Source organism: Cucumis sativus, chromosome 1, assembly GCF_000004075.3.
Source record: "Cucumis sativus cultivar 9930 chromosome 1, Cucumber_9930_V3, whole genome shotgun sequence".
Taxonomy (NCBI): Eukaryota; Viridiplantae; Streptophyta; class Magnoliopsida; order Cucurbitales; family Cucurbitaceae; genus Cucumis; species Cucumis sativus.
This window is the reverse complement of record NC_026655.2, coordinates 12,615,461-12,629,093: the sequence shown is the minus strand read 5'-3', so window position 1 is coordinate 12,629,093 and position 13,633 is coordinate 12,615,461.

The window sequence follows — 13,633 nt, the reverse complement described above, 5'->3', positions numbered from 1 at the left end:
TCTGGGGCGTCACCGTTCGGCTTTTGTGGGCAAGAAACTTCGAGATCACTCAGAATCGGACCACCCAGTAGCTAGATGTGGACTTTCGAGGCCTCGGACCCCGTTCCAAGTCCGACCGTCCTTTTCTAGGCCATTGTGCCTTTCTTCGGCGTTTTGGGACGGAACCAAGAAACCGAGTCGGGGGCGTCACCGTTCGGCTTTTGTGGGCAAGAAACTTCGAGATCACTCAGAATCGGACCACCCAGTAGCTAGATGTGGACTTTCGAGGCCTCGGACCCCGTTCCAAGTCCGACCGTCCCTTTCTAGGCCATTGTGCCTTTCTTCGGCGTTTTGGGACGGAACCAAGAAACCGAGTCTGGGGCGTCACCGTTCGGCTTTTGTGGGCAAGAAACTTCGAGATCACTCAGAATCGGACCACCCAGTAGCTAGATGTGGACTTTCGAGGCCTCGGACCCCGTTCCAAGTCCGACCGTCCCTTTCTAGGCCATTGTGCCTTTCTTCGGCGTTTTGGGACGGAACCAAGAAACCGAGTCTGGGGCGTCACCGTTCGGCTTTTGTGGGCAAGAAACTTCGAGATCACTCAGAATCGGACCACCCAGTAGCTAGATGTGGACTTTCGAGGCCTCGGACCCCGTTCCAAGTCCGACCGTCCCTTTCTAGGCCATTGTGCCTTTCTTCGGCGTTTTGGGACGGAACCAAGAAACCGAGTCTGGGGCGTCACCGTTCGGCTTTTTGTGGGCAAGAAACTTCGAGATCACTCAGAATCGGACCACCCAGTAGCTAGATGTGGACTTTCGAGGCCTCGGACCCCGTTCCAAGTCCGACCGTCCCTTTCTAGGCCATTGTGCCTTTCTTCGGCGTTTTGGGACGGAACCAAGAAACCGAGTCTGGGGCGTCACCGTTCGGCTTTTGTGGGCAAGAAACTTCGAGATCACTCAGAATCGGACCACCCAGTAGCTAGATGTGGACTTTCGAGGCCTCGGACCCCGTTCCAAGTCCGACCGTCCCTTTCTAGGCCATTGTGCCTTTCTTCGGCGTTTTGGGACGGAACCAAGAAACCGAGTCTGGGGCGTCACCGTTCGGCTTTTGTGGGCAAGAAACTTCGAGATCACTCAGAATCGGACCACCCAGTAGCTAGATGTGGACTTTCGAGGCCTCGGACCCCGTTCCAAGTCCGACCGTCCCTTTCTAGGCCATTGTGCCTTTCTTCGGCGTTTTGGGACGGAACCAAGAAACCGAGTCTGGGGCGTCACCGTTCGGCTTTTGTGGGCAAGAAACTTCGAGATCACTCAGAATCGGACCACCCAGTAGCTAGATGTGGACTTTCGAGGCCTCGGACCCCGTTCCAAGTCCGACCGTCCCTTTCTAGGCCATTGTGCCTTTCTTCGGCGTTTTGGGACGGAACCAAGAAACCGAGTCTGGGCGCGTCACCGTTCGGCTTTTGTGGGCAAGAAACTTCGAGATCACTCAGAATCGGACCACCCAGTAGCTAGATGTGGACTTTCGAGGCCTCGGACCCCGTTCCAAGTCCGACCGTCCCTTTCTAGGCCATTGTGCTTTTCTTCGGCGTTTTGGGACGGAACCAAGAAACCGAGTCTGGGGCGTCACCGTTCGGCTTTTGTGGGCAAGAAACTTCGAGATCACTCAGAATCGGACCACCCAGTAGCTAGATGTGGACTTTCGAGGCCTCGGACCCCGTTCCAAGTCCGACCGTCCCTTTCTAGGCCATTGTGCCTTTCTTCGGCGTTTTGGGACGGAACCAAGAAACCGAGTCTGGGGCGTCACCGTTCGGCTTTTGTGGGCAAGAAACTTCGAGATCACTCAGAATCGGACCACCCAGTAGCTAGATGTGGACTTTCGAGGCCTCGGACCCCGTTCCAAGTCCGACCGTCCCTTTCTAGGCCATTGTGCCTTTCTTCGGCGTTTTGGGACGGAACCAAGAAACCGAGTCTGGGGCGTCACCGTTCGGCTTTTGTGGGCAAGAAACTTCGAGATCACTCAGAATCGGACCACCCAGTAGCTAGATGTGGACTTTCGAGGCCTCGGACCCCGTTCCAAGTCCGACCGTCCCTTTCTAGGCCATTGTGCCTTTCTTCGGCGTTTTGGGACGGAACCAAGAAACCGAGTCTGGGGCGTCACCGTTCGGCTTTTGTGGGCAAGAAACTTCGAGATCACTCAGAATCGGACCACCCAGTAGCTAGATGTGGACTTTCGAGGCCTCGGACCCCGTTCCAAGTCCGACCGTCCCTTTCTAGGCCATTGTGCCTTTCTTCGGCGTTTTGGGACGGAACCAAGAAACCGAGTCTGGGGCGTCACCGTTCGGCTTTTGTGGGCAAGAAACTTCGAGATCACTCAGAATCGGACCACCCAGTAGCTAGATGTGGACTTTCGAGGCCTCGGACCCCGTTCCAAGTCCGACCGTCCCTTTCTAGGCCATTGTGCCTTTCTTCGGCGTTTTGGGACGGAACCAAGAAACCGAGTCTTGGGCGTCACCGTTCGGCTTTTGTGGGCAAGAAACTTCGAGATCACTCAGAATCGGACCACCCACTAGCTAGATGTGGACTTTCGAGGCCTCGGACCCCGTTCCAAGTCCGACCGTCCCTTTCTAGGCCATTGTGCCTTTCTTCGGCGTTTTGGGACGGAACCAAGAAACCGAGTCTGGGGCGTCACCGTTCGGCTTTTGTGGGCAAGAAACTTCGAGATCACTCAGAATCGGACCACCCAGTAGCTAGATGTGGACTTTCGAGGCCTCGGACCCCGTTCCAAGTCCGACCGTCCCTTTCTAGGCCATTGTGCCTTTCTTCGGCGTTTTGGGACGGAACCAAGAAACCGAGTCTGGGGCGTCACCGTTCGGCTTTTGTGGGCAAGAAACTTCGAGATCACTCAGAATCGGACCACCCAGTAGCTAGATGTGGACTTTCGAGGCCTCGGACCCCGTTCCAAGTCCGACCGTCCCTTTCTAGGCCATTGTGCCTTTCTTCGGCGTTTTGGGACGGAACCAAGAAACCGAGTCTGGGGCGTCACCGTTCGGCTTTTGTGGGCAAGAAACTTCGAGATCACTCAGAATCGGACCACCCAGTAGCTAGATGTGGACTTTCGAGGCCTCGGACCCCGTTCCAAGTCCGACCGTCCCTTTCTAGGCCATTGTGCCTTTCTTCGGCGTTTTGGGACGGAACCAAGAAACCGAGTCTGGGGCGTCACCGTTCGGCTTTTGTGGGCAAGAAACTTCGAGATCACTCAGAATCGGACCACCCAGTAGCTAGATGTGGACTTTCGAGGCCTCGGACCCCGTTCCAAGTCCGACCGTCCCTTTCTAGGCCATTGTGCCTTTCTTCGGCGTTTTGGGACGGAACCAAGAAACCGAGTCTGGGGCGTCACCGTTCGGCTTTTGTGGGCAAGAAACTTCGAGATCACTCAGAATCGGACCACCCAGTAGCTAGATGTGGACTTTCGAGGCCTCGGACCCCGTTCCAAGTCCGACCGTCCCTTTCTAGGCCATTGTGCCTTTCTTCGGCGTTTTGGGACGGAACCAAGAAACCGAGTCTGGGGCGTCACCGTTCGGCTTTTGTGGGCAAGAAACTTCGAGATCACTCAGAATCGGACCACCCAGTAGCTAGATGTGGACTTTCGAGGCCTCGGACCCCGTTCCAAGTCCGACCGTCCCTTTCTAGGCCATTGTGCCTTTCTTCGGCGTTTTGGGACGGAACCAAGAAACCGAGTCTGGGGCGTCACCGTTCGGCTTTTGTGGGCAAGAAACTTCGAGATCACTCAGAATCGGACCACCCAGTAGCTAGATGTGGACTTTCGAGGCCTCGGACCCCGTTCCAAGTCCGACCGTCCCTTTCTAGGCCATTGTGCCTTTCTTCGGCGTTTTGGGACGGAACCAAGAAACCGAGTCTGGGCGTCACCGTTCGGCTTTTGTGGGCAAGAAACTTCGAGATCACTCAGAATCGGACCACCCAGTAGCTAGATGTGGACTTTCGAGGCCTCGGACCCCGTTCCAAGTCCGACCGTCCCTTTCTAGGCCATTGTGCCTTTCTTCGGCGTTTTGGGACGGAACCAAGAAACCGAGTCTGGGGCGTCACCGTTCGGCTTTTGTGGGCAAGAAACTTCGAGATCACTCAGAATCGGACCACCCAGTAGCTAGATGTGGACTTTCGAGGCCTCGGACCCCGTTCCAAGTCCGACCGTCCCTTTCTAGGCCATTGTGCCTTTCTTCGGCGTTTTGGGACGGAACCAAGAAACCGAGTCTGGGGCGTCACCGTTCGGCTTTTGTGGGCAAGAAACTTCGAGATCACTCAGAATCGGACCACCCAGTAGCTAGATGTGGACTTTCGAGGCCTCGGACCCCGTTCCAAGTCCCTTTCTAGGCCATTGTGCCTTTCTTCGGCGTTTTGGGACGGAACCAAGAAACCGAGTCTGGGGCGTCACCGTTCGGCTTTTGTGGGCAAGAAACTTCGAGATCACTCAGAATCGGACCACCCAGTAGCTAGATGTGGACTTTCGAGGCCTCGGACCCCGTTCCAAGTCCGACCGTCCCTTTCTAGGCCATTGTGCCTTTCTTCGGCGTTTTGGGACGGAACCAAGAAACCGAGTCTGGGGCGTCACCGTTCGGCTTTTGTGGGCAAGAAACTTCGAGATCACTCAGAATCGGACCACCAGTAGCTAGATGTGGACTTTCGAGCCTCGACCCCGTTCCAAGTCGACGTCCCTTTCTAGGCCATTGTGCCTTTCTTCGGCGTTTTGGGATGATATGTCATACTTAAGAATGTCTTATATGTACCTCAAATGAAAAGAAATTTAATATCTATCTCTTGTATTTTGGAACAAATGTATAGAATATCTTTGGAAATTAATGAAGCGTTCGTTTTCTATAAATTCTAGTTTGTTCTGCTATACTTGAAGACAACTTATATAAGTTAAGACCAACTAGAGCAAATTTTGTCTTAAATACTGAAATATTCAGAACAGCTGAAACTCAGAATAAAAGACAAAAAGTTTCTTCTAATGCCTATTTATGGCACTTAAGACTTGGTCACATAATCTCAATAGGATTGGGAGATTGGTTAAAAGTGGGCTTCTAAGTCCGTTAGAAGATAACTCTTTACCTCCTTGTGAATCTTGTCTTGAAGGAAAAATGACCAAGAGATCTTTTACTGGAAAAGGTCTAAGAGCCAAAGGACCTTAGAGCTCGTACATTCGGACCTTTGTGGACCAATGAATGTCAAAGCTCGAGGTGGATATGAATATTTCATTAGCTTCATTGATGATTATTCAAGGTATGGTCATATTTACCTAATACATCATAAGTCTAATAGTCTTGAAAAGTTCAAAGAATATAAGGCTGAAGTAAAAAACGAATTAGGTAAAACAATAAAAATACTTCGATCAGATCGAGGTGGAGAGTATATGGACTTACGATTCCGAGACTATTTAATAGAAATGGAATCCAGTCACAACTCTCTGCACCTAGTACACCTCAACAGAACGGTGTATCAGAAAGAAGAAACCGGACCTTGTTAGACATGGTTCGCTCTATGATAAGTTTTTCTCAGATGTCAGATTCTTTTTGGGGATATGCTTTAGAAACAGCTGCTTATATTTTGAATAATGTTCCTCTAAAAGTGTTTCAGAAACACCTTATGAACTATGGAAAGGGCGTAAAGGCAGTTTACGTCATTTTAGAATTTGGGGTTGTCCAGCACACGTGTTGGTACAAAATCCAAAGAAATTGGAACATCGTTCAAAATTATTTTTTTATAGGTTATCCAAAAGAATCAAGAGGTGGTTTGTGATCCTCAAGAAAATAAAATATTTGTGTCAACAAATGCCACATTCTTAGAGGAAGACCACATCAGGATCATCAACCTCGTAGTAAACTAGTATTAAAAGAAATTTCCAAAAGTGCTATAGATAAACCTAGTTCATCCACTAAGGTAGTTGATAAGACTAGGAAATCTGGACAATCACATCCTTCTCAACAGTTGAGAGAGCCTCGACGTAGTGGGAGGTTGTTCATCAGCCTGTTCGCTATTTGGGTTTAATTGAAACTCAAGTCGTCATACCTGACGATGGCATAGAGGATCCATTAACCTATAAACAGGCAATGAAAGATGTAGATCGTGACCAATGGATCAAAGCCATGGACCTCGAAATGGAGTCTATGTACTTTAATTCTGTCTGGACTCTAGTAGATCAACAAATGACGTAAAACCTATTGGTTGTAAATGGATCTACAAGAGAAAACGAGACCATGCCGGTAAAGTACAGACTTTCAAGGCTCGACTTGTGGCAAAGGGTTATACCCAGAGAGAGGGAGTAGACTATGAGGAAATTCTCTCCTGTTGCCATGTTAAAGTCAATTAGAATACTCTTATCCATCGCCACTTTTATGATTATGAAATTTGGCAGATGGATGTCAAGACAGCTTTTTTGAATGGTAATCTTGAAGAGAGTATCTATATGTCTCAACCAGAGGGGTTTATAGAACAAGATCAAGAACAAAAGGTTTGTAAGCTTAAAAAATCCATTTATGGATTAAAACAAGCTTCTAGATCCTGGAATATAAGATTTGATACTGCGATCAAATCTTATGGCTTTGAACAAAATGTTGACGAGCCTTGTGTTTACAAAAGGTCGTCAATTCCATTATAGCATTTTTTAGTCTTATATGTAGATGATATTCTACTTATTGGAAATGACGTAGGATATCTTACTGATATCAAGAAATGGCTAGCTATGCAATTTCAAATGAAAGATCTGGGAGATGCACAATACGTTCTCGGAATCCAAATTGTTCGAAACCGTAAGAACAAAACACTAGCCATGTCTCAAGCATCTTACATAGACAAAATGTTGTCTAGATATAAAATGCAGAATTCCAAAAGGGTCTGCTGCCGTACAGATATGGAATTCATTTGTCAAAGGAACAATGTCCTAAGACACCTCAAGAAGTTGAGGATATGAGAAATATTCCCTATGCTTCCGCTGTTGGAAGTTTAATGTATGCAATGTTATGTACTAGACCTGACATTTGCTACTCAGTAGGAATGGTCAGTAGGTATCAATCCAATCATGGACGTGATCACTGGACAGCCGTTAAAAACATTCTACATGCTTGTATCGTACAAAGGATCTGATCCTTACTGGATACACTGATTCAGATTTCCAAACTGATAAAGATGTGAGAAAGTCTACATCAGGATCAGTATTTACTCTAAATGGAGGAGCAGTAGTTTGGAGAGAAGCATAAAGCAAACTTGTATAGTGATTCCACAATGGAAGCTGATCATTTTACAAAAGCCCTCATGGCTAAAGTGTTTGAGGGTCACCTACACAGTTTAGGTGTACGATGTTTGTAAACTAGGACAAGTGAGGACTTATTGGCCATGTGCCCTAGTTTCATATATTTCTCTCACACTACATCTCTCATACCACTAGGAATTTTAGTCCAAGTGGGAGTTTGTTGGAATTTTTTGTCCTAAAACTCGTAGTTTGTAAATCATATTCTATTCAATAAAGTTGTTATTGAGAAATTAAATATTATAATCTTAAATCCAATAAATCAAGTTCCAAGGCTATTTTTTTAATAAACTTGAACTTTATGTGTAAACATAAAACGTGGATCAAGTTCGAGTATATAGCCTAAATAGTCTATAGTATATGAAATAAAGGTTGGGCGCCTTATTTAGAGAAACTATGGATGCGGCCCACTTTGTAGTACAAACGAGGTGATCCTAATCGTTCATGTAGAGACATGAAAGTGGGGGCATCCTATGTAAAATGTTTACATAAGACTGAACCATGAATTAGTCATTTTTACGTTATAACACCGTTTACTGTTTAAAACTGACTATCTCAATTATTGATGACCAAGGTAACTTAGTCTTAATCCTGAGTTAACTATGAACTCCTGTTCATACGAGATTATCCTTAGATCTGCATAGGTGAGGGCAGCTCATCAGCGTTGGCCCAATAAGCCTCCCATTTCAGGGGTAAGATCGGGTGGATAGCTGGGAACATAGGGTACAAGATGGAATTCACTCCTACCCGCTTTAGGGTTAGTAGATAGGTTGCTCTCTTAAGCACTGAATCCAAGTCTTGAACAAGGGGCCCCACCCTCTCATTGGCCCGAGAGGGATTAAGTTTATAGGTTGAACCTTAAACCAATTGTTCAATAGTGGATTAGTGGGACTTAAGGAGCAAGATGTAATCTTGGGGGTAAAACGGTATTTTGACCCAGCCAAGGTTACGAGCAACCTGTGAAGGATTAACTTACTGATTATGGTTTTATCAAATGGACACAAATATATCTATAGTGAGGGGAGTGCAACTACGGGACTTTAGTGGAATGACCCGTTAGTTAACGAATGTTGATTAACTCGGTTTAAAAGAGTTTAGCTAGTTAATCTTGAATCGTTGGAGCCCATGATCTATAGGTCCATTAGGTTCCTCTGCTAGCTCATATGGATTAAACTTAGAACAGTGTGATGAAATAAGTCGAATTGTTCGAATAGGGAGAAGAAAGGAAAACCGACATATACAGTGATATAATCGTCGGTCTTCTAATTAGAAATAGAGCTTTATGTTTTACATACTATAAGTATGAATGCGGATTCATACTAAGAAGCTCGGAATTGGTCAAAAATAGTAAAAGTCAAAATGTTGACTTTTGACTTTGAAAAGTCAAACTTTGACCGGCCTTATATTCAAATGTGATTTGAATTTTGGAAAAATGAATGCGGATTCATGCTCGGGAGGTTGGAATTAGTCAAGACGGACAAAATGGTAAAAAGTCAAAATATTGACTTTTGACTTAGAAAAGTCAAAGTTTGACTTTTGACTAGAAAAATCAAATGACCATTTTACCCTTGGACTAAGTTAGTGGGAAAATCCAACATTTTGTTGGATAATCCCACTAACTCTTAGTGGGATATGTGGCTATATGAGATATAGACACCTAGCCCACTAAGTTCCACTAATTGTTAGTGGAATATTAGGTGTTGAGATTTGGCAATTGAATTGTATGCATTTTTGCATGTAATTAGGCTATAAATAGAGATGTTTTCAAATGTTGAAGGACTTTTTGCCTCTTTTATCTTTTCATAATCTCAACAAAAGAAAAAAGAAAGCTTCCAATCTCATTTTATCTCCATTACTTTCTACACCAAAATTGGGTCCCACAACCCGGTTCTTTGTCTAGAGGATAGCAGTTGAGTACTAGTGGTTCTCGTAGAATTGTAAGAAGACATCAAACCTTTTGAAAGCTTCAAAGGTAATACTTCTTAAAACCCTAATTGATTAGTTTTATGGTTAAGATGTTAATTTGTGGCAATTAGGGTAGAAATTCGATTCTTTTTCCGCTGTGCAGACTTAGTTCTATCATGGTGGATCAGAGCTTCATTTTTACCCAATTGCATTGTGGGTTCAAATTTATTAGAAAATTTTGGTTTGAACTAAAATGGATATATTATGATTTTGGCTCTAGATTAAGTGTTTTTGTTCTAATTATTGTAATTAGCCTTGTTAATGGCTTATTTTTATTGTTGCAAAGTGTTTGTAATTTTTAAAAAATAAAAAAGTCATTAGAGTTGAAGCTAGGCTGTAATTGGTTCAACCGGGTGAGAGAATTGAAAAAAATGAAGAAAAGAAGGTCACAGACCCGAAAACCCGGCCTTGACCCGCTTCGCGACCCGCATGCCGCGCGCCCTCCTGCGCCCCGCGCCCGCCTGCCGCCTGCGCGCCGCATGCGCCCGCGCCGCCTGCCGCGCCGCATGCGCCTGCGCGCCGCTGCGCCGCGCGCCGCATGCGCCTGCGCGCCCGCATCCGCCCGCCGCCCGCATGCGCCCGCGCCCGCCTTCGCCCGCGCGCCTGCCTTCGCACGACCCGTGTGCGCCTGGGCCGGTTCAAGCCAATAAATTTGGTTTTTGGGCCGGTTCAAGCGGTTTCGGTTGGTTTTTTAGCCGGTTCGAAGTTTTTGGGAGTGGTTCTGTACTACACCAAATTAATTATGTAATAATTTAGCACTTAGCTTAATTTAGGAGCCAAAAATCAGTCAATTTTAGGGTGTTTTTTTTATTTATGCATGTGATGTATGATTAAGTTATTTAAATTTGTATGTGCATTTTGAATGTCATATAGATTTAAAATCCCACCATAGGTTAACATGTTCATGCATTAAAATGTATGATATAAAGGTTATATTGTATTGTATGCATGTTAATTGATTAATATGGAAATTAATTAATATGATTAATTAATTATTAATTAATTAAGTTATTCTTGATTAAATATGATTTAATCAAATTAATTAATTATTGTTTGATTTAATTTAATTAAATATGATTTAATTAAAGTTAAATAAATTAAAATCCATATTAATTGATTGTTTTTATAAGAGTATATATTGATAAAATGATTGATTAAGTATAGAAGTTTTTATAAGTGTTATAAAATAAATTAGACTTTTTAAAATCAATAACAAAGATTAAATGCATGCTCACTTAGGTTAAACATATCTTCCATTTTTCATAGAAATAGGTCGATATCTTGTAAAACTGGTTACAAAAGGCTCACCTGGTTCAATCTTGTCAACAAGTCAGATAAGATGACTAAGGTTGGAGGTTCTTAAGTTGACGGTTTACGGAACACCTCCTACTGAAGATCGTAATCAGTTCTTGAGCCTAGTTAACCTAGTTTTATGAGCATTCGTGAGAGTGTGAGGTAATAAAAATGGTTTTTCACCTAGACATCATAGGTTAAAATCCTGTATAATGGTTATACTTGGATGTTTTATCTAGACTTAAGATTTGTTTAAGTTAGCCTAAATATAAATCTTGAAGCTTGGATTACCCTATTGTGCCTTTCTTCGGCGTTTTGGGACGGAACCAAGAAACCGAGTCTGGGCGTCACCGTTCGCCTTTTGTGGGCAAGAACCTTCGAGATCACTCAGAATCGGACCACCGAGTAGCTAGATGTGGACTTTCGAGGCCTCGGACCCCGTTCCAAGTCCGACCGTCCCTTTCTAGGCCATTGTGCCTTTCTTCGGCGTTTTGGGACGGAACCAAGAAACTGAGTCTGGGGCGTCACCGTTCGGCTTTTGTGGGCAAGAAAGTTCGAGATCACTCAGAATCGGACCACCCAGTAGCTAGATGTGGACTTTTGAGGCCTCGCACCGCGTTCCAAGTCCGACCGTCCCTTTCTAGGCCATTGTGCCTTTCTTCGGCGTTTTCGGACGGAACCAAGAAACCGAGTCTGAGGCGTCACCGTTCGCCTTTTGTGGGCAAGAAACTTCGAGATCACTCAGAATCGGACCACCGAGTAGCTAGATGTGGACTTTCGAGGCCTCGGACACCGTTCCAAGTCCGACTGTCCCTTTCTAGGCCATTGTGCCTTTCTTCGACGTTTTGGGACGGAACCAACAAACCGAGTCTAGGGCGTCACCGTTTGGCTTTTGTGGGCAAGAAACTTCGAGATCACTCAGAATCGGACCACCCAGTAGCTAGATGTGGACTTTCGAGGCCTCGGACCCCGTTCCAAGTCCGACCGTCCCTTTCTAGGCCATTGTGCCTTTCTTCGCCGTTATGGGACAAAACCAAGAAACCGAGTCTGGGGCGTCACCGTTCGGCTTTTGTGGGCAAGAAACTTCGAGATCACTCAGAATCGGACAACCCAGTAGCTAGATGTGGACTTTCGAGGCCTCGGACCCCGTTCCAAGTCCGACCGTCCCTTTCTAGGCCATTGGGCCTTTCTTCGGCGTTTTGGGACGGAACCAAGAAACCGAGTCTGGGCGTCACCGTTCGCTTTTGTGGGCAAGAAACTTCGAGATCACTCAGAATCGGACCACCCAGTAGCTAGATGTGGACTTTCGAGGCCTCGGACCCCGTTCCAAGTCCGACCGTCCCTTTCTAGGCCATTGTGCCTTTCTTCGGCGTTTTGGGACGGAACCAAGAAACCGAGTCTGGGGCGACACCGTTCGGCTTTTGTGGGCAAGAAAGTTCGAGATCACTCAGAATCGGACCACCCAGTAGCTAGATGTGGACTTTCGAGGCCTCGGACCGCGTTCCAAGTCCGACCGTCCCTTTCTAGGCCATTGTGCCTTTCTTCGGCGTTTTCGGACGGAACCAAGAAACCGAGTCTGGGCGTCACCGTTCGCCTTTTGTGGGCAAGAAACTTCGAGATCACTCAGAATCGAACCACCCAGTAGCTAGATGTGGACTTTCGAGGCCTCGGACACCGTTCCAAGTCCGACCGTCCCTTTCTAGGCCATTGTGCCTTTCTTCGACGTTTTGGGACGGAACCAAGAAACCGAGTCTGGGCGTCACCGTTCGCCTTTTGTGGGCAAGAAAGTTCGAGATCACTCAGAATCGGACCACCCAGTAGCTAGATGTGGACTTTTGAGGCCTCGCACCGCGTTCCAAGTCCGACCGTCCCTTTCTAGGCCATTGTGCCTTTCTTCCGGCGTTTTCGGATGGAACCAAGAAACCGAGTCTGGGGCGTCACCGTTCGCCTTTTGTGGGCAAGAAACTTCGAGATCACTCAGAATCGGACCACCGAGTAGCTAGATGTGGACTTTCGACGCCTCGGACACCGTTCCAAAGTCCGACTGTCCCTTTCTAGGCCATTGTGCTTTCTTCGACGTTTTGGGACGGAACCAACAAACCGAGTCTAGGGCGTCACCGTTTGGCTTTTTGTGGGCAAGAAACTTCGAGATCACTCAGAATCGGACCACCCAGTAGCTAGATGTGGACTTTCGAGGCCTCGGACCCCGTTCCAAGTCCGACCGTCCCTTTCTAGGCCATTGTGCCTTTCTTCGGCGTTTTGGGACAAACCAAGAAACCGAGTCTGGGCGTCACCGTTCGGCTTTTGTGGGCAAGAAACTTCGAGATCACTCAGAATCGGACCACCCAGTAGCTAGATGTGGACTTTCGAGGCCTCGGACCCCGTTCCAAGTCCGACCGTCCCTTTCTAGGCCATTGTGCCTTTCTTCGGCGTTTTGGGACGGAACCAAGAAACCGAGTCTGGGCGTCACCGTTCGGCTTTTGTGGGCAAGAAACTTCGAGATCACTCAGAATCGGACCACCCAGTAGCTAGATGTGGACTTTCGAGGCCTCGGACCCCGTTCCAAGTCCGACCGTCCCTTTCTAGGCCATTGTGCCTTTCTTCGGCGTTTTGGGACGGAACCAAGAAACCGAGTCTGGGGCGTCACCGTTCGGCTTTTGTGGGCAAGAAACTTCGAGATCACTCAGAATCGGACCACCCAGTAGCTAGATGTGGACTTTCGAGGCCTCGGACCCCGTTCCAAGTCCGACCGTCCCTTTCTAGGCCATTGTGCCTTTCTTCGGCGTTTTGGGACGGAACCAAGAAACCGAGTCTGGGGCGTCACCGTTCGGCTTTTGTGGGCAAGAAACTTCGAGATCACTCAGAATCGGACCACCCAGTAGCTAGATGTGGACTTTCGAGGCCTCGGACCCCGTTCCAAGTCCGACCGTCCCTTTCTAGGCCATTGTGCCTTTCTTCGGCGTTTTGGGACGGAACCAAGAAACCGAGTCTGGGGCGTCACCGTTCGGCTTTTGTGGGCAAGAAACTTCGAGATCACAAGAATCGGACCACCCAGTAGCTAGATGTGGACTTT